The sequence below is a fragment of the Gopherus flavomarginatus genome, chromosome 2 (assembly GCF_025201925.1).
Source record: "Gopherus flavomarginatus isolate rGopFla2 chromosome 2, rGopFla2.mat.asm, whole genome shotgun sequence".
NCBI classification, from domain to species: Eukaryota; Metazoa; Chordata; order Testudines; family Testudinidae; genus Gopherus; species Gopherus flavomarginatus.
The window spans coordinates 179569097-179589155 of record NC_066618.1 but is presented as its reverse complement, the minus strand read 5'-3'; the positions used below and the strand labels follow the sequence as shown (position 1 = coordinate 179589155).

Sequence of the window (20059 nt, the reverse complement as noted above, 5' to 3'; positions counted from 1 at the left end):
GATTTTGATACCGTGCTGCAATGCCTCATGGAAGATGTGGTTCAGTTACTTCACGCTCTCGTTCTCCTGTCTAGTCCAGGCCCTTTCGCTGCACTACATCTCCCATGATGCACAGCCAGTTACTTCCATGGTACACCATCTCCTCTCTCCAAGAGGGGAGACTGTGGTGCGACATGGCAGATGTAGTCCATGGCAGGAAGCCTAGCCATAGAATAAGAGCATGAACTATAACTCCCATGAGGCACACTGGCAGCATCCTGAATTCAAATACTTTGGGTTTTGGCCAAAACTTGTTTGTTTTAAATTTTCACAGAAAAATCAACATTTTCCATGGAGGGAAGGAACGACACCACTTTTTGGCACCTTTTCTCACTTCCCAGTTCTGGTTTTCTGTCACATTTCCCTCAGGCTCCTAAACCCCAACTAGTTACAGATTGGATGGTTGCATTTGCATGGAAGTCTATGACCCTCCTGGAAGCTCTGACAGGCATTGTGCTGAGTGCTGGTAGCGCACAACCACTTCACTACTCTAAGAGAGGATGCAGTGCCCACTCCTCTTTGTGTACAGCCAGTGCTGTTGGCTGGTACAGAGGTGGGGAAGGCTCACAACCCATCTGCAGAAGTTAGTGATGGCAGTAACACTAGCCCTGCAGAGTTCTTGCACTCCTTGAGCACATAGACACCACATTTACCTGTCTCCAGTTCAGGAGACGCATGGGACAGAAGGGGAGAAAGATGCCTTTTACCTTCTATCTCTACACACTTGTGCAGGGGACCAAACATGGTCTGATCTTGTGAAAATAGCAACAACAATTATCCTATCATTGGACATCAGGGCAGCTCAAAACTCTCCAAATGTTAACAAGTGAATTACCATCTACATGGACCCAAGAGTGACATGCTTTCTCAACAATCAGAACAAATCCTACACGAGAGATGGAACTGGACTCTTCTAAAAGCTGTATGAAGCATTTATAGTAAAAATGTGCAGTGGAATCCTTTTTCAGTCTGTTTCATAAAAGATCAAAGAAAAAAGGTATAAATATTTAGCAGGAGGTTGGGTTTTTTTTGTCAACTACATGTTAATACTAAAGGCTACAAAAAGTCTTACTAAAAATAATATGGCTGTCAAGTTAAAAATGTATCTGATAAAGGACTAAAAAGGGAATTTATAAGAGGAGTGAAAACACTTCATCCTCCTCAGAAGCCAGGCTGAATCAGTATAACAGCAGGTGCTCAGGCATTTTCAATTAAACAAAACTCCATCACCTCATTAACCTTGGAAACCAAATTCCAAGCTTGAAGAGAATTCTGCCAAAAAGTGTCTTGTGGTAATAAATAAAAACAAAAGTTGGTTACTTCCAACAGTATACAAACAACAGATCTCTTGTGACAAGAAATGGGATGCCCGGCTTGATCAAAAATAGACAGTGACTGTTACAGGCATCACAGATGCACATCTTTTATGAAGTATCAGAGGGGTAGCCGTGTCAGTCTGGATCTGTAAAAGCAGCGAAGAGTCCTGTGGCACCTTATAGACTAACAGACGAATTGGAGCATGAGCTTTCGTGGGTGAATACCCACTTCGTCGGATGCATGTAGTGGAAATTTCCAGGGGCAAGTATATATATGCAAGCAAGAAGCAGGCTAGAGATAACGAAGTTAGTTCAATCAGGGAGGATGAGGCCTTCTTCTAGCCATTGAGGTGTGAAAACCAAGGGAGGAGAAACTGCTTTTGTAGTTGGCAAGCCATTCACAGTCTTTGTTTAATCCTGAGCTGATGGCATCAAATTTGCGGATGAACTGAAGCTCAGCAGTTTCTCTTTGAAGTCTGGTCCTGAAGTTTTTTTGCTGCAGGATGGCTACCTTCCCTGATGATACCACAGCACAACTGGCTGCTCAGCTCTGTGCCTTTATCCTCACCCACAACTATTTCAAATTTGATGACAATATATATCTCCAGATCAGTGGCATCGCTATGGGCACCCGCATGGCCCCACAATATGCCAACATTTTATGGCTGACCTGGAATGCTTCCTCAGCTCTCGTCCACTCACGCACCTTCTCTACCTATGCTACATTGATGACATCTTCATCATCTGGACCCATGGGAAGGAGACTCTGGAAAAATTCCATCACGATTTCAACAGCTTCTACCCCACCATCAACCTCAGCCTGGACCAATCTACACGGGAGGTCCACTCCTAGACACCATGGTGCAAATAAGTGATGGTCACATTAATACCACCCTATACTGAAAACCTACCGACCGCTATGCCTACCTTCATGCCTCCAGCTTCCATCCCGGGCACAGCCAAGCACTGAGGTACAACTGCATCTGCTCCAACCCCTCAGACAGAGACCAACACCTACAAAATCTTCACCAAGCATTCTCAAAACTACAATATCTGCACGAGGAAATAAGGAAACAGATCAACAGAGCCAGACGTGTACCCAGAAGCCTCCTACTGCAAGACAAACCCAAGAAAGAAACCAACAGAACTACACTGGCCATCACATACAGTCCCCAGCTAAAACCCCTCCAACGCATCATCAGGGATCTACAACCAATCCTGGACAATGATTCCTCACTTTCACAGGCCTTGGGTGGCAGGCCAGTCCTCGCCCACAGACAACCTGCCAACCTGAAGCATATTCTCACCAGTAACTGCACACCGCACCATAGTAACTCTAACTCAGGAACCAATCCATGCAACAAACCTCGATGCCAACTCTGCCCACATATCTACACCAATGACACCATCACAGGACCTAACCAGATCAGCCACACCATCACCAGTTCATTCATCTGCACGTCCACCAATGTAATATACGTCATCATATGCCAGCAATGCCCCTATGCTATGTACATCAGCCAAACTGGACAGTCCCTACAAAAAAGGATAAATGGACACAAATCAGATATTAGGAATGGTAATATACAAAAACCTGTAGGAGAACACTTCAATCTCCCTGGACACACAATAGCAGATTTAAAGGTAGCCATCTTGCAGCAAAAAAACTTCAGGACCAGACTTCAAAGAGAAACTGCTGAGCTTCAGTTCATCTGCAAATTTGACACCATCAGCTCAGGATTAAACAAAGACTGTGAATGGCTTGCCAACTACAAAAGCAGTTTCTCCTCCCTTGGTTTTCACACCTCAACGGCTAGAAGAGGGCCTCATCCTCCCTGATTGAACTAACATCGTTATCTCTAGCCTGCTTCTTGCTTGCATATTTATATCTGCCCCTGGAAATTTCCACTACATGCATCCGATGAAGTGGGTATTCACCCACGAAAGCTCATGCTCCAATACGTCTGTTAGTCTATAAGGTGCCATAGGACTCTTTGTATCTTTTATGAAATAGGGATAGATAAGAAGGCAACTATGTTCAGATGCTACTGCAGAACAAAGTACTAAATGGCCAAACCATTCTTTGAGACCATCAGTAATGTGAACAGTAAGTGGAGAGCAGTAGTGCACACTAATACACAAAGGGTATTTCGCACCAACCACAGCTTTGCTTGTGAATGACCTTAATGGGCTTTCCACTCCAGGGCCTTTGGGCACTTCTGCAATATAAATAATACTTAATCAGAAGAACTAGGTTTAATTAGACAAAACCTATCAGGATCAGGCCCCATAGTGCAAACCAGTGCACAAGAATTTAGGGAGAACTGTCTATCTTAGGTACTTATACGACCCTCGTTGACAGAATATCTGACAACTCACGACCTGTAATGGATTTATTTCACAACACCTCTGTGAAGTGCTATGTCTCCCTCATTTTTTCTTTTTAAATCACATATTAGGAGGAACTAAGGACACAGAGACTAACTGACTTGCACAAGGTCACGCTGAAAGCAGGGACTTGAACGAAGGACTCCCAAGTCAAGGCTAGTGCCCTAACCACTGGACCATCCGTCCTTTCTGTCAGCTGTAAAGCATCTCATGAACAAAACAGGTTGCTGTGTAGGCATAGTCCACCCGTGTGCAATAGACCAGACAGCAAAAGGGACAAGGAAAGCGATATACTAATCAAATGTGTGATTTTTGCAAGTGTCATGCAAATTCCATTCTTAAAAATTGACCATAGGGGCAAATAGGGGCTGGTGGTGGTGGAGATGAAGGGCAAGATTAGCTAACATGAGCATGACAGTAGGGAGAGGAAGGAAGGGACTTGTGAAGTGAGGAAACACTTAGGGTACATCTATACAGCAAAAAAACCCAAGCCAGCGAGTCTCAGAGTCACAGGCAGTTGACTTGGACTCACACTGAGAGGCTAAATATAGCAGTGTTGACAATTGGGCCCCGGCTCCAAGACTCTCCCTCTTGCTAGGTGTCAGATCAGGGCTTCAGTTCAAGCCTGAGTGTCTACACTGCTATTTGTAGACCTGCAGTGCAAGCCCCACAGGCCCGAGTCAGCTGATCTGGCTCTGAGACTCGCCGCCACGAGTCTTTTTTTGCTGTGTAGACATACCCTTAGGTTAAAAAAAATTCCTTTGCTTTTTTTGATATAGAAATTACAGAACATTCAAAAGAATCAAAAACTATGCAGCCAGGATATTTCCCCAGCTCCCCTCAGGGCATCTCACAGTGCTATAGGAAAGTCTATAAGATGTTTGTATTTATATTTTTTCCATCTGTCAACTTACTTTTTGGTTTCCAGTGAAACTGAGTGGAGATTTTCTAGCAAGGCATGTAATTACATGGTGTTTCCAGCTGACTTTATTTATTATTTACTTGGTTTATTTTTTTTAAAAGCTCTCCCTTTTCCTCATAAAAGAAAATATTTTTTCAAAATGGGCATTTTTTTATGGTGATTAATCTTGCTCACCAGCTTTGGTTTTGAATTACAGAGATTCCTCTCCTTGATAATACTTTCCTTCCCTGAGGACAATTCCGTTCCACACAGTCAGTCACAAGAAACTGGACCTCACTGTTTTTTTGACAGTCGATGCCTTGGGAAGATGACTGAGAAACAGTCCACAAGTAAGGAAGAGCCTGGGCCAGTAGGTTAGACCATTGCTAGTGCACAGCAAAACAGTGTCTAGCTGTTAAATATTCCTCCTGTTTATCCAATTACATAATGCCATAGTTCCCAAGGGCAGATCTTCAGCTGGTGTAAACTGGCCTAACTCCTCTGAAGTGACAATTTATATCAGTTAAGGATCTGCTCAAAAATCTTGTGGGGTGCTTTAAAATTTAAATCACCACAAAATTCCCACTTCCATTGCGATTCTCAATTATTCATCCCAGGTACCACAGCTGCATTCACTCCTAGTGGGCTACTTGATGTCCTCATAATAGAAGAAAATTGAGGATGGGGAGAACTGACTGGTGTCAGCTGCTACAAAGGAAGAAAAGGGCAGCATGCAGGTGAGACAGTCTAAGGCTGCTAATGCATGCAGCTTATCACTTGCTTCCACAGCTCATAACATACCACTTACATATCAAAACTTCCACTGTATGTCTCATTAATTTTAGTACTAATTGTCTGAATGAAAAGAAATTGTAAGGATTTCTTGTGCATATCGGTATGACAATAATACATGGTATTATAGTCTACAATGACCTTCATATATAGGTCTCAAAGCACTTAACAAAGGAGGTCAGTATCGAGATCTGCATTTTACATATAGAGAAATTGAGGCACAGAGAGTTAAAGTGACTTGGCCAATGTTACACTGTAGGTTAGCATCCAAGCTTGAAATAGAACCCAGATCTTCCAAGTCTAAATTCACTGCCCAATCCTCTCAGCCACACCGCCTTCTCCTTTCCCACTCTGTTGTGTTACAGCCACCTACTGTGTCTTTTCCATATTTATATTGTAGCTCTGAAGAAGGGACTGGCTTTCATTTTATGTTTGTATATGCCTCACACATCAGAGAACGAGGTCTCTGTGCATTATTGAATACAAATAATTAACCTCTGCATATGTTTATATGATCATGCAAGTGTATATATGCACACACATGCTCATGCTTGCAAAGGCTATTTTGTATATTAACTCTAGCAATATTGCTTAGGTTAGCAGGACATTTTATAATACAGGTTATAGGCTAACAAGACATGAGTTTTGTTTGTTTCACACCCAGTTTTCCGAAAATTCAGATGTTTATTGAGTAACCATCGGGGTGAATGGGTCTTATAAAAGGTACATAACAGACAGTGCCACTTCATACATTTTTTCTTGCACTTTCATTAAATTTGAAGTTACAGAGTATAAAATAAACTATTTCTGATGGGACCCTGTGTTGTAACAAATAGTATCTTAGTGGGGTCATGCTTTGTAAACTGATTGATTTGAGGGAGGTACATTATATTGTTCCACAGACTGGAGAATGGATAGAGGAAGACTGTTAAATATAGTCTGGGAAATGCATTTTCTCTGTCTTTAAAAAAAAAACCTAAACTCTTGGTGTGTGATTGGTTAACTCCTAACAGAGAATTATGGAAAGAGCTTGACATTCATCATGTACTAGATGAAGCATCTTGCAGGTTATGATGTTTGGCCTCACATACCAGGATCTCTGAAAGTGAGATTGCCATGAAAAGTGATGTGCTACAAAATGAAGAATAAGATCCTCTTTCTGAGATTACAGGTACATAACTAAACAACACTGAACCAAATGTAACCCTGATGTAAGCCAATTAAAGTCAATGGAGGTTGCCCTCTACTTTTTCCTCAATGTACAATTATATACTACACACTTACTGCCACACTGGAAAGCTCAGTCTGAGGGGTTAAGGGTGCATTTGCATGTGCCTGTGGGGACTTGAGAGGAAGAGGAAATGTGAGGCTAATGACAGACTCATTAAGACAAAATTTACCTGATATTCCTTTAATTTAGAGATGGGCCATAACCACAGAATGCTAAATTGGATCTGAACTTTCCCAACTTTGGGACATTTTTGGATTGGGGGGAGGAAGGGGTTGGTTTAGCTCACTTCAGAGATACAGGTATTGATTTTGATTTTTGATTTTACCAGTGCAAACCCAGTGTAAATCAGATCCAGATACAAATTGTCCAATGTTCACAATCTACGCTATTCATTTGAGCCTATGTTTCTTTTCATTTACTCCCAAGATTGGTTGTGTTTGATGTAGTGGCTAGTAGCTGATAATCACATGCCAACAATTCCCTACATTCACATCAGAACTAAAATACAGCAAATCTCATTGTTCAAAAAGTTCACAGACAGAAAAACCAAACTACAAGTTTCAAACAAGATTTAGGAAAAATAGCCTTATGACCCCAAAACATAGTTGGTGTAAATTGATCTGTTTCCACTGAAGTCAATGGAGCTATGTCTATTTACACCAGCTGAGGAGCTGGTCGACTGTCTTCAAAACAAGAATGAGGACTCCCCCAATGGGAAAGTTTCTAAAATTAATTAGCAGAAGCAGCTAGTGAAATTCTATTTCTGTACACACGGTTGGTTGGGAAATTAATAAATACGTGTAATTGGGCATAGACAGGGTGAGGAGTTAAAATAGCTATTGGTAGGCCTCAGCGGACAAAAATGAAATTCATAACAAGGCAGGGGGCTTGTGCTAGTTTCAACCTACCGCTTAAGCCCTATGTCAAGCCCTTTGTTAAGCGCGGTTTAAGTGATGTGTACATGGGCCCTCTGCACCAGAGTGAATTTCATTCTATGTGAGTGAAGATCTCCAATTTGATCTGTAATGCAGATATATCTTTCCAGGATCTGCAACTGAAAGCTCTCTCTTTCAGTATTTAATTGAATATAGCAGCAATGCATAAGAAATGACTTCCATTAAAAATGAATCTCTTCCAGATCATTGCTTTTAATACTCCCGCATGTCTCGAAACATTGACCTCGGCTGACTGTTTGGTTTTCGGGTATTAAGTGGAGTGGCCAGGGAGAGAGAGAAAAAGAAAAGCCTTCATAATAATAAGCTACACTGTTAATCAGTCATTTGCTGATAGAATGCAATGTCTGTGCTCTTTAATAAACAGGTAGATCGAGAATGTGAAATAATCAAAGTGAGGCTACTATGAAACTCAGCTATAAGATATTTTTAATAAGGAACTATAAAGCTGCTAATTGGATTCAGGAAGTTGTAGAGTCATTATCCTATAACACTGTGTTGCTTTGAATAGAATATGAAATCCATATTTCTAGAGACTGTGTTTTCCTTGTGATTAAAATGTAAAAGGAAACGAGCATGCATATATATGGATTTTCAAGAATAAAAATGAATAATTAAAAATTAACTCATTGCAATTATAAAGCATCCACAATAACATTATTTTGCCATTTATCTTTTAATTAAAGATGCCTCATGATTCAGATTTCATAGGCATGAAATTAGCATGGATTTTTAATGTTTGGAGAAAAACACAGAAGGTTCATTGCACTGATGTATCTGGTATGACACCATCTCGGTGTAAAATAAAGACAGGGAGAGGGATGCTGGGCACTACATATAAATCACTGATCTTTCACCTCATAGGACAGTTTCACAATCAAATTGAGATGCTAAATGAGTTCAGCTTTTAATGTAAAAGGAGCCCAAATTACAAAAGCTCCATCATGTAAATAATTCATTCAGGAGCCACTGCTCAGGCAAAAGCTTAGGACTGAATTAGTCTGAGGACTCTATTATCTTTTACCCGGCAAAAGGATGATTAGTGGGAGAAATGTCACATTTAGATTTTAAAAAAAACCTTTCAAAGATGACTTGCATCCTTTGGCACAAACCAACCATCTTAAAAAATGGAGAGAGATCAAGTGTCCCCCGTTATGATTTCTAGCTCCTGTATCAGGGCACCAAATTTACCCAGAATAATCAATAACGCAGTGCTTGGCACATCCCAGATGACTGTGCTGAATCGCCCTGCCATTGATCCACAGTCTAGCACACAGTGCCAAGTGTCCTTGAGGGAGGGGGCAGATCCCTCCAAGCAGTTATGCCTAGATTCTTAAGTCACAGCACCAGTGCAGTCTGCATATCTCAAGTGTCAACTCAACCGTCAGCAGAGTACAGCAACTAAAGAGCAGATACACTGTATAAGGAGCAGTGAGTAACAGCAGCTCACTCATCCCTCCTAGTGTGAAGAAGGAAATGTACTGCTTCAGCTATTTTATAAAATGTCAGAAAGGGTCACATTAACAAACAGGGTGGGACAAAATGGGAATGTACTAATAAATACACTTCTTCATAGATTTTCTAGTAAAATAGAATTGGATGTTGTCATAAACAGATAGTTAAGGGTTAATGCCTCTTTTACCTGTAAAGGGTTAAGAAGCTCAGTAAACCTGGCTGACACCTGACTAGAGGACCAATAAGGGGACAAGATACTTTCAGATCTTGGTGGGGGGGAAGTCTTTTGTTTGTGCTCTTTGTTTTGGGGGTTGTTTGCTCTTGGGACTAAGAGGGACCAGACATCAATCCAGGCTCTCCAAATCTTTCTGAATCAGTCTCTCATGTTTCAAACTTGTAAGTAACAGCCAGGTAAGGTGTGTTAGTCTTGTTTTCTCAACTTGTAAATGTTCCTTTTTGCTGAGAGGATTTTACCTCTGTTTGCTGTAACTTTGAACCTAAGGCTAGAGGGGGTTCCTCTGGGCTATATGAATCTGATTACCCTGTAAAGTATTTGCCATCCTGATTTTACAGAGATGATTTTTACCTTTCTTTCTTTAATTAAAAGCTTTCTTTTTAAGAACCTGATTGATTTTTCCTTGTTTTAAGATCCAAGGGGATTGGATCTGGACTCACCAGGAATTGGTGGGGAAAAGGAGGGGGGGATGGTTAAATTCTCCTTGTGTTAAGATCCAAGGGGTTGGATCAGTGTTCACCAGGAACTTGGTGAAAAAGCCTCTCAAGGCTGCCCAGGGAGGGGAAGGTTTTGGGGGGACAGGAAGTGTTCCAGACACTGAAATTTCTGGATGGTGGCAGTGTTACCAGATCTAAGTTAGTAATTAGGCTTAGAAGTGTCCATGCAGGTCCCCACATCTGTACCCTAAAGTTCAGAGTGGGGGAGGAACCTTGACAGATGTATTCCCAGCATATAGTGTAGTTCATATAAAAGGAGAGTTTCCTTTGCAGGTATATTTGTGTGGTCATCAGTGGAAAAGGTTGATGTTTACTATTCTAGAAGTACCTCAGATGCCATAGCAATTGCAAGCCTGCGACTGATAACAGCTGCCGTACCATTGTGGGTAAATGTTGACTTTTTAATGAAAGCTACTGTAAATCTGCTTTTCTCATTAGCAGATCTACAGAATGCCTACTTGGTTGCTGTGTGTTTGACTTGCATCAGTTATGTCCTTATGCAATGACAATGGAAATAAATCAAAGAACTCACACAAAGACTGCAGGAACTGGCCAAAGAAATCTTGGTCTCTGCTACTTGGCAAAAGGCAACTACTTCACGGAAAACACAGCTGCATCTTCCTGGAAAAGGAAGAGCTCCCAATAACAAATGAAGAAATCTGAGAGGAATCGTAATATTTCATCCTTACCCTAATCGCGCATTTTTGGCTTTTCTCTGAGATTAATATCAAGCAGACCTTAGGTGCTGCCTTGAATAACATATATATGCTTGTAAGGGGTTGGGGGAGATACTCAATACTACTGTGAGACGGGAGCCATGTAAGTACCTTAACAGAGACCACTACTTTACATCTGTCTTCAATCCTGGCAACTCTTATTCATTGCTACACTCCATGTTCAAGGCTGGCAGCTCACACTGATTTCCATGGCACTGGAAGTGCAGTCCAACTACTAGAAAGTGTATTCTAGTCTACAATCATTTGTGATGTGAAAACAATGTGTATTCCTAACAATAAAAGGATGCATTCATTACTTACACTGTGTAGCAAGAGGGATGATGACTGATCTATAGTAATAGGTCTTTTCTTTAATTTACATCTATTTCTTTTGAGACATGGCCAGGCGGTTGCCTCTAACTTCTTCATAGTCCTAAAAATGCTCTTCATTTTGGTTTGCTCTCTGCTCCAATTGTTTCTTCTCCAGTCTCTTCATATGCTTTTCATGTTTTGAAGGCGAGCTTTTAGTGTCTATTCCATCTTCTGGGTGACTGCCCATATTTCTGATCCATATCTCATTTCTGGCAGGTCACAGATGTCAGATTTTTTAAAAAGAGGAATCTTAGTCTTCATGATGCTGTTCAGCCAGCCAAAGAACAAGGTTCAGCCTTGACTCTTCTCTAGACCTTATTGTCCTGTTTTGGAATATCACCTACAAATTGGCGAAGTTATAATACAGTTGCTCGAAAAGCAGCATATTGCAGACTGTAATCTGGAAGCTTTCGCTACTTCATTAGCACAAGATACTGTCCATATAGTTTTCCTTTACAGAAAAGGATTAATTGGAAATTATACCAATTGGGTTCTATAGCAGTTGTACAGGGTTCTATGGCAGTTATACAGAAATTAATAGAGAATACTCTATTTTGTATAAGTGTTTTCAAATACAATCCTATAGAATTTCATAGCAAGGTAATAATTTTCTATTAAAAATTCTATAGGTCTTTTTCAGAGGTCCTATTTTTCTACAGGTAGTAACCCTTCTATTCCATTTGATGCAATACCACTCAAATTCTCATGGACAGCAAATAAATGCATAACGTACAACCACACAGTTTTAAAGAGAGTGGGAGATAAGGACAGCTTTATGACCTGGTAGGCCATCATGCTAGTCCCTGCTCAATGGCACTCTTATCTGGCTACAGTAGCTGTCAGAGAAAAAGCAGCATGGTCTAAAGGTTAAAGTACAGGCGAGGCTTAGCAGCTGGCGCTCTCTGGAGTGGAACTCCAGTAAATATTTTCAAACCCTAGAGGCGAGCCGCAGTGTGCCCAGAGGGGCTGAAGCCCTAAGATCCCCCGACCCCACAGCTGAAGCCCGGAGCCATGAATGGTGTGGGTTGGGGGCTCCAGGAAATAACATATGAGAATTTAAGCACTGAGTACAAGCCTAGGATTTTGGAAGTCTGCTGCTGACAAAGACTGGCTGTATGATCTTGAACAAGTAACTTTATCTTCCTGTGCCTCAGTAGGGATAAAGATACTTATTAAGCAATTGTAGGCCTCGCTGGAGCCCTAAGCATAAGTAACAGTATGCACCAAAGACTATGAACCAGTGTAGGTCTGGTCTTGGCAAAATAGCAATGCATCAGGTATTAGCTAATGCCGAATGAGCACCTTCCTGACTGGAGAGGATGGTACAGGAACACAAAGATCTCTCAAGTCATTACATAAATACATTTCAAAGAGATGGTACAAGAACATACTGACTCTTTGTAAAGATAAGGAGGGGATGACAGGATAACGGATAAGGATGTTTTGTTTGAACTAGCAGGTACAAGGTAAAAGGATGGTAACTAACAATATCTGGAGTGTCATACATAACTTATTTGTATCAATGTATAAAAGGAGAAGTCATAGGAGGGGCATATTTGTACTTGCTGAAGGGACAGAATCCTGGTGTGCTGACTGAGCAGGTACCATTGTTGCAGGCATACATGTGTTAGTGTACCTGTAGCTCCCATGGGGCGCTAATACTGTGTTTTGTTAACAATCACCCTGGCTGAGTGCCTTCATCACTAAACTGAGCCTGTGGTCTTTCTCACGAATAATACTGAGGTCTGCTGAATCGGTACGCTACACTCTCTACTCGTGCAGCTGACAACGGAGCTCCAAGAACAGCAGCACTGAGCAGCTGTAACAATTTAACAGCCTTAACAACTCTCCGCAGCACTACCACCACCCATCACAAAGACATTGAAAGCCTTTATAAGCTAGTGCGTGTAAAGAGCTTTGAGATCCTCAGATGGAATGAATTACAAGGTCTTTCAAATACTTAACGCATGTGCCTAACTTTATGTGTGTGAGCAGTCCTAAAGCACCATTTTTGCAGGACCGGGTTCTAAGGCTAAGTATGATTTATTAATTATTATTCCTATTATATTGCACAGCCTTCCAAAGTTAATTTGGGTGGCATGCGGGTAACAGTGTACGCTGGAATAAAATTTCTATTATGAAGCCTGAAAACTAAGAATAGTAAAATCTTGTCTATAAATGTTTTATAATATATTTATTGAAGTCATATGTTATATACTTAGTCTTTCCTTAATAAAATATGTCAATAAAGAGAAAGCAATTTCCAGTCCATTATGGAACTTATGAGCAGGATAAATGTGTAGTTTATCGGACCATAGAGAAGAGACTAGCAGTTGATCTGTCACCCTCTGTCAAACCTTAACAGGTAAGGATAGCATGTCCACTTTGAACTGTCACAGTTATGATGCTCAGAAGAACAGTCAGTCCAATGACAAATATTATTATTTTAAACTACAACCTTTGATGTGACAACATCTATAAAGGTTATGGGCAAAAATGATGAAGTACTAATCAACTGTCCTGTACTTGTGACACAAACTGATGGTGTCCAAAGTGAACTTAAAATGCTGCTCTGTGACTTCTGTGCAGGATATTCCACAAAGAGGTGGGGGATCTAGGATTTTTACAGTCTCTGCCTTGGCACCCATAAGGGCTATGCAGATTGTACTTCTAGAGCCCAATATGGCAACTTACTGAGAGCCATCTGACCTCAGCGGAAGTTGAGGAAATCAGCATTTCAAAGGACTGGGCTCATAAGAGTGAAGTTTACCTTAGGATATGACATTTTCACCTCTTTTCACCTGGCTTTAACATCAGATTCAGAGCCAAAATCTTGAAATTCTTACTCAGCGCTTATTCAGGCAAAGTCAGAGAGCTTTGACTGAGTGAGTACATCACTATGAACAACTTCAATATGTGTTACTGAAATACATCAGATGCAGCTTCTTTTTTAACTATTTGGAAACAGATTAATTTTTTCCCAACCCACACAACCACAAAATCACCATCAGAAAGAATTCACTCTATGAATGAGACACCCAATACACTGACTATACCCCTTACAGTATCGTATTTTGTGGCGAACAATGGGTTTTTGCATCTCTTTATCCCTTGCTATCATCCCCTCTTGTAGTGTTTTGTTCACTCTCTTTAATATCTCTAAAAACTGGGATTAATACAAATTGCCTGATGATAAAATGGATTCACCAGTGCACCCCGGAACAGACATTTGGGAAGCAAAACTTTTGCCATTCCTCTTACAATCACAAGTTCACTGGCTAATGTGAGTGGAGGTTTGTAGATGATTTGGCAGTTCGTTTAGTTGAAAGCATGGGAGACTGATTCATCAGAGACCCTTTTACAAATGTGTTTCTTGTTAGTAATGCAGAAACCACCAACACACCACACACCTTTACAAACAGTAGGACCAGATTGGGTCCCTGGGACATAGCTCTTCCTAAAAGGCAGAAGGGTGACATGCTGCTGCCTCCTTGAGCATAATTCCTTCTGTGCTGCCCCCTTGTTGTTGGCCTATGCTACTATGCTACCCCTGGTGTGCTAGATGAGCTGTGGCAAGATTTTGCCCATTCCTCTCTCTCCTTGAAGAGGGGTGTGTGTGTGTGTGTGTGTGTGTGTGTGTGTGTGTGTGTGTGTGTGAGACTGACTAGCTATGTCTATGCTGCACTCTTAATCTGGGTCATTTACATCTGGGCTAGGCTAACCTGAGTGCTAACGTTCCCGCAGCAAAGCTGATAATACAAATAATAATAATATCCAAGTTATTGTGTCTTCGTTGATTCTGCACTTCCCTGTGTGGGTCTGGGGATATATCCCCTGGCTCCTTCTGCTGCGACACTTGAGAATTTGTTCCCAGTCGATTTGGGAGAACTTGTCTGTCATTCGGGGCGCACTGTAGGAAGGGTATTAGGGGACTATTGGCACTTGAGTGATTTATCCTTTGTCCTCCCTGCAATGTGGGTGAGTTCCAGCCTAAGTTAAAGCAGAGCCTGGGCTCTAAGCCATCCCCTTCCAGCTGGGTCAACCAGTGCAGGCTTAAAGCACCTCCAAACCTGAGTAGGAAGTTCTTCTCTGGGGTCGGCACAGGAGTTAAAGATAAAATCTGGTGTGACAAAGTTCCTCTTCTACCTTGGTGGGTCCTGCACTTATTGGCAGATTTGTTCACCTCAGTGATCTTCCCCACAGTCTGGGTCAACTTCTCCTGTGTATGATCAGGAGTTGGGAGGTTTGGGGGGAACCCGGGCCTGCCCTCTACTCCAGGTTCCAGCCCAGGGCCCTGTGGATTGCAGCTGTCTATACTGCCTCTTGTAACAGCTGCATGACAGCTAAAACTCCCTGGGCTACTTCCCCATAGCCTCTTCCAAACACCTTCTTTATCCTCACCACAGGACCTTCCTCCTGGTGTCTGATAACGCTTGTACTCCTTAGTCCTCCAGCAGCACAGCCTCTCACTCTCAGCTCCTTGTGCCTCTTGCTCCCAGCTCCTCACACACACGTCCTCTTCTCTGGCTCCTCCTCGCCTGACTGGAGTTAGCTCCTTTTTAAACCCAGGTGCCCTGATTAGCCTGTCTTGATTGGCTGCAGGTGATCTAATCAGCCTGCCTGCCTTAATTGGTTCTAGCAGGTTCTTGATTACTCTAGTGCAGCTCCTGCTCTGGTCACTCAGGGAACAGAAAACTACTCAGCCAGTGACCAGTACATTTGCCCTCTACCAGACTCCTGTACCCCACTGGCCTGGGTCTGTCACATATTCCTCCCCCTTGCTCAACACCAAGGGGTTGGGCAGCTTGGGATGCCAGACAGTGCACACGTGACAAGCCATCGGCATTACCATGACGGCTCCCTGCTCTGTGCTGCACACGGAACTGGAAAGGTCGGAGAGATAAGAACCACCTGGTCACCCTTGTGTTCTTCTCCTTGTTCCGCTGCATCCATTGAAGAGGGGCATGATTGGTCATGAGGACAAATCTGCGCCCGAACAAGTAGTAGTGCAATGCTTCCATGGCCCATTTTACGGCGAGGCACTCTCTCTCCACCACTGCATATTTTTGTTCCCTTGAAAGGAGTTTGCTATTGAGATAGAGAATTGGGTGTTCCTCCTCCCCAACCATCTGTGACAGAACGGCCCCCAACCCTACTTCCGATGCATATGTCTGCAGGATAAATTCCTTGGAGAAATCAGGGGCTATCAGTATGGGGCTACTGCAGAGGGCAGTCCGTAGGTCTGTGAATGCTTCCTCTGCTGCGTCAGACCATCTCACCAGATCAGGTCCATGGGCTTTCACTAGGTCTGCCAGGGGGCTTGCCCTGGTGGCAAAGTGGGGGATAAATCATCAGTAATACCCCACTACAACTAGGAATGCCCGGACTTGTTTCTTGCGACGTGGTCGGGGCCAATTTTGGATGGCCTCCAACTTGTTCACTTGGGGTTTTACCAGATCTTTTCCCACAATGTAGCCAAGATATTTGGGCTCCATAAACCCCACAGCGCACTTGGCTGGGTTTGCTGTAAGGCCAGCTCGCCTGAAGGTATCAAGGACTGCCTCCACCTTCTCTAGGTGGGTTTCCCAGTCTGGGGTATGAATGACCACATCGTCCAAGTAGGCAGCAGCATAACTGTTATGCGGGTGTAATAGTTTGTTCATGAGGCGCTGGAAAGTAGCTGGGGCCCCATGTAGACCAAAAGGGAGGATAGTATATTGAAAAAGACCCTCTGGTGTAGAGAACGCAGTCTTTTCCTTTGCGTCTTCCGCAAGGGGAATCTGCCAGTACCCTTTTGTCAAGTCTAGGGTAGTCAAGTACCGGGCATTACCCAGACAATCCACTAGCTCATCTATGCGAGGTATGGAGTACGCGTCAAACTGGGATACTTCGTTTAGTCACCAGAAGTCGTTGCAAAACCTTGTGGTGCCATCAGGTTTGGGCACCAGCACGATTGGACTGGACCACTGACTGTGGGATTCTTCCATGATCCCCAACTCCAGCATTTTTTTTACTTCTGCTTTTATTTCCTCCCTTTTGGCCGCTGGCGTCCGATAGGGCCTCACTGTTATTCTGGCCCCAGGGTACGTGATGATGTGGTGATATGTCTCGGTTGTTCGAACCGGTTTTGTCGAGAACGCATCTTGGTTCCGGAAGATCATTTCAGACACCTCATTCTTCTGGTCTGATGTTAAATCGGGAGACACTCTCACCTGTTTGGAAGGCTTGTTTTCCTGGGTTAGGTCTTTTTGGACAGTTATGCGTGCCTCTTGTGCATGCCGGGGTTTCAGAAGGTTCATGTGATAAATCTGTTCTTGTTTTCTGCGTCCTGGCTGCCACACCTTGTAGGTTACTTCCCCCACGGGTTCAACCACCTCACAGGGCCCCTGCCATTGGGCCAGAAGCTTGCTTTCTGCTGTAGGTACCAACACCATCACCCGATCCCCTGATTGGAACTGCCGGACTTTTGCCTGGCGACGGTAATGGGTTCTCTGGGCCTCCTGTGCCTTTTCCAAATGTTCCCATACAAGAGGGGTGACACGGGCTATCCGGTCTCACATCTGTATTAAATGTTCTATTATATTTCTTCCCTCATTGGGTTCCTCTTCCCAAATCTCTTTGGCGATATCTAGTATGCCACGGGGGTGACGCCCATATAATAACTCGAAGGGGGAAAACCCAGTTGAGGCCTGAGGCATCTCCCGGATAGCGAACATAAGGTAGGGCAGTAGGGTGTTCCAATCCTTCCTGTCCCGATTTACCACCTTCCTTATCATAGCCTTGAGGGTTCAGTTAAACCTTTCTACCAATCCATCAGTCTGCGGGTGGTAGACTGAAGTTCTCAGGGTACGTATATGGAGCAGCGTACAGAGGTCCTTCATTAGCTTTGACATAAATGGGGTTCCTTGGTCTGTTAATATCTCCTTTGGTAGTCCCACTCGGGCAAAGATCCCCACCAGCTCTTTGGCTATCGTTTTAGAGGCTGTGTTCCGCAGGGGGACGGCTTCTGGGTAGCAAGTAGCATAGTTCAAAACAACAAGTATATATTGGTGGCCCCGAGCCTACTTTCCTTAACTGGTCAGGTCAGCTCCCTCCAGGGGTCCCACTAGGTCCATGGCTATTCGCTCAAAGGGGACCTCTGTGATGGGAAGGGGTACTAAAGGTGCCCTCAGGTGGGGACGGGGACTGTGCAGCTGACAGTCCAGGCAGGACGCACAGTACCTCCGCACTTCTTCATGTACTCCGGGCCAGAAGAACCGTCGTAAGACTCGTGCCAGGGTCTTCTCTACCCCCAAGTGCCCCCCAAAAAGATGACTATGAGCAAGACTTAATACAGCGTTCTGGTGTTTTTGAGGTACTAGGATTTGCTGTACCTCCTGCCCCTGTACTGGTGCAACGTGGTATAAGAGATTCTTCATTATGAAGTAGGGTCCTGGTCCCTGGGTTTTCCCTTCCATCTATTTCAGTCATCTCCTTTCTAATGTTGTCGTACCTTGGGTCTTCAGCCTGGTCCCGTCCAAAATTTCCTCTTCCGGGGCTAATCTGCCCAAGATCTAGAGGTGCAGTCTCTGCCTCTACTGGTTCAGAAGCGTTAGGGTGGTGGTCAGACTCGGGTGCTTCTTCCTCCTGGGTGGCCTCCTTTTAAGCTGCTCGGGTCCGCCTACCTACGAGAGTGACCCTCTGGCTTTGAGTCAGTTTTCGGGTTCCCAAGGCCTTAGCTGCCCTCCTTTCCCTTTTCGGCTTTCTACCCTGTCTGGGAATGGAAAATACATCTGGGGATATTTCAGAGAAGACTGGGGGTTGACAGTCTACTGTGGATGCCTCACTAACCTCAGGGTTCCCCTCTTTCTCCAATCCTCCTACTGGGAGTAAGTCTTCAAACCCTGGGAAGTCCCTCCCTATGAGCACCGGGTATGGGAGTTTAGGGACTACACCTGCTGCTACCTCAGTAGTGTTCCCCTGAATCTCAATTTTTACTGGGATAGTGGGGTAATAACCGACTGTCCCATGGACGCGTGTTATCTCTATACGCTTAGCCCGCAGCAGCTGACTACACTTCATGAGCTTCCCTGAGACAAGCGTGATAGCACTCCCCGAATCAACCAGTGCTATGGTCTCTACCCCATTTAGCTTTACTGGTCTGGTGTACATATGTGGGGTTAGTGAGACCCCCACAAGGTGGATTAGGGAGCATGGATCTGCCCGGTTCCCCAGGTTACACTGCATAGGCTCCTCCACATTGGGACACTGTGCAGCTTTATGTCCCCACTCCCCACAGGCATAACATCTGTATGGGGCTTTAGGCATTCCCCGGTTTCTTGGTTTGGGCAGTCTAACATCACGATCCTCTTCTCCCTCAGTGCTCTGACTCTTTGTGGCTTCTGGTGGGCCTTCAGCCCCTCTCTTTTTCCACCTGTGATCTCCTGGTTGCCCAGTCACCCAAGCTCTAGGGCTTGGTGCTGCTAGTTTAACCCGGGGTGTCTCTTCCTTAACTGGTCGGGTCAGCTCCCTCGCTGTCCTTCGCCTCTCTACCAGCGCGACAACCTCATCATAAGTGGAGGGTTCGTTCTGGCTTACCCAAGCACGAAGGTCTGACGGTAGCCCCATCATGTATCAGTTGATGACCAGAACCTCTAGTATCTCTTCCAGACTCTGGGATTCCGTTCGCAACCACCTTCGTGGGAGATGGATGAGGTCATACAACTGGGACTGCGGGGTTTTGTTTTCCTGGTACCTCCACTCATGATACTGCTGGGCCTGCACTGCAGTTGTTACCCCAGATCTGGCCAGGATCTAGGCTTTCAGCTGGGGGTAGTCTGCTGCAGCCTCTTCAGGCAGATCATAGTAGGCCTTCTGGGCCTCCCCACACAGGAATAGGGCAAGGATGCCAGACCACTGATTGCGAGGCCAGGCCTCCTGTAGGGCTGTCCTCTCAAAGGCCAGAAGGTATGCCTCTACATCATCCTCCCGCGTCATTTTCTGCAGCTAATGGCTGGCCTGTATGATCTGCGTTCCATCATGGCCGCGGTTCAGCTCTGTAAGGATCTTTACCTGGTTTACCAGTTCCCGCAACATAGCTCGGTCTTGAGAAGCCTGGTCCATCAGCAGGCGATTAGTCTCTTGCTGCAGCCACAATGCCCTCCTGTTGGGCGGCTGCCTGGACA

General features: G+C 44.1%; 1 protein-coding gene across 1 annotated transcript in view; it reads right to left on the bottom strand.

The window, feature by feature from the left end:
• Positions 1–20059, bottom strand: part of FARS2 (phenylalanyl-tRNA synthetase 2, mitochondrial) — a 360192-nt gene that overhangs the window by 13277 nt on the left and 326856 nt on the right. The gene's annotated exons all lie outside the window — the stretch shown is intronic.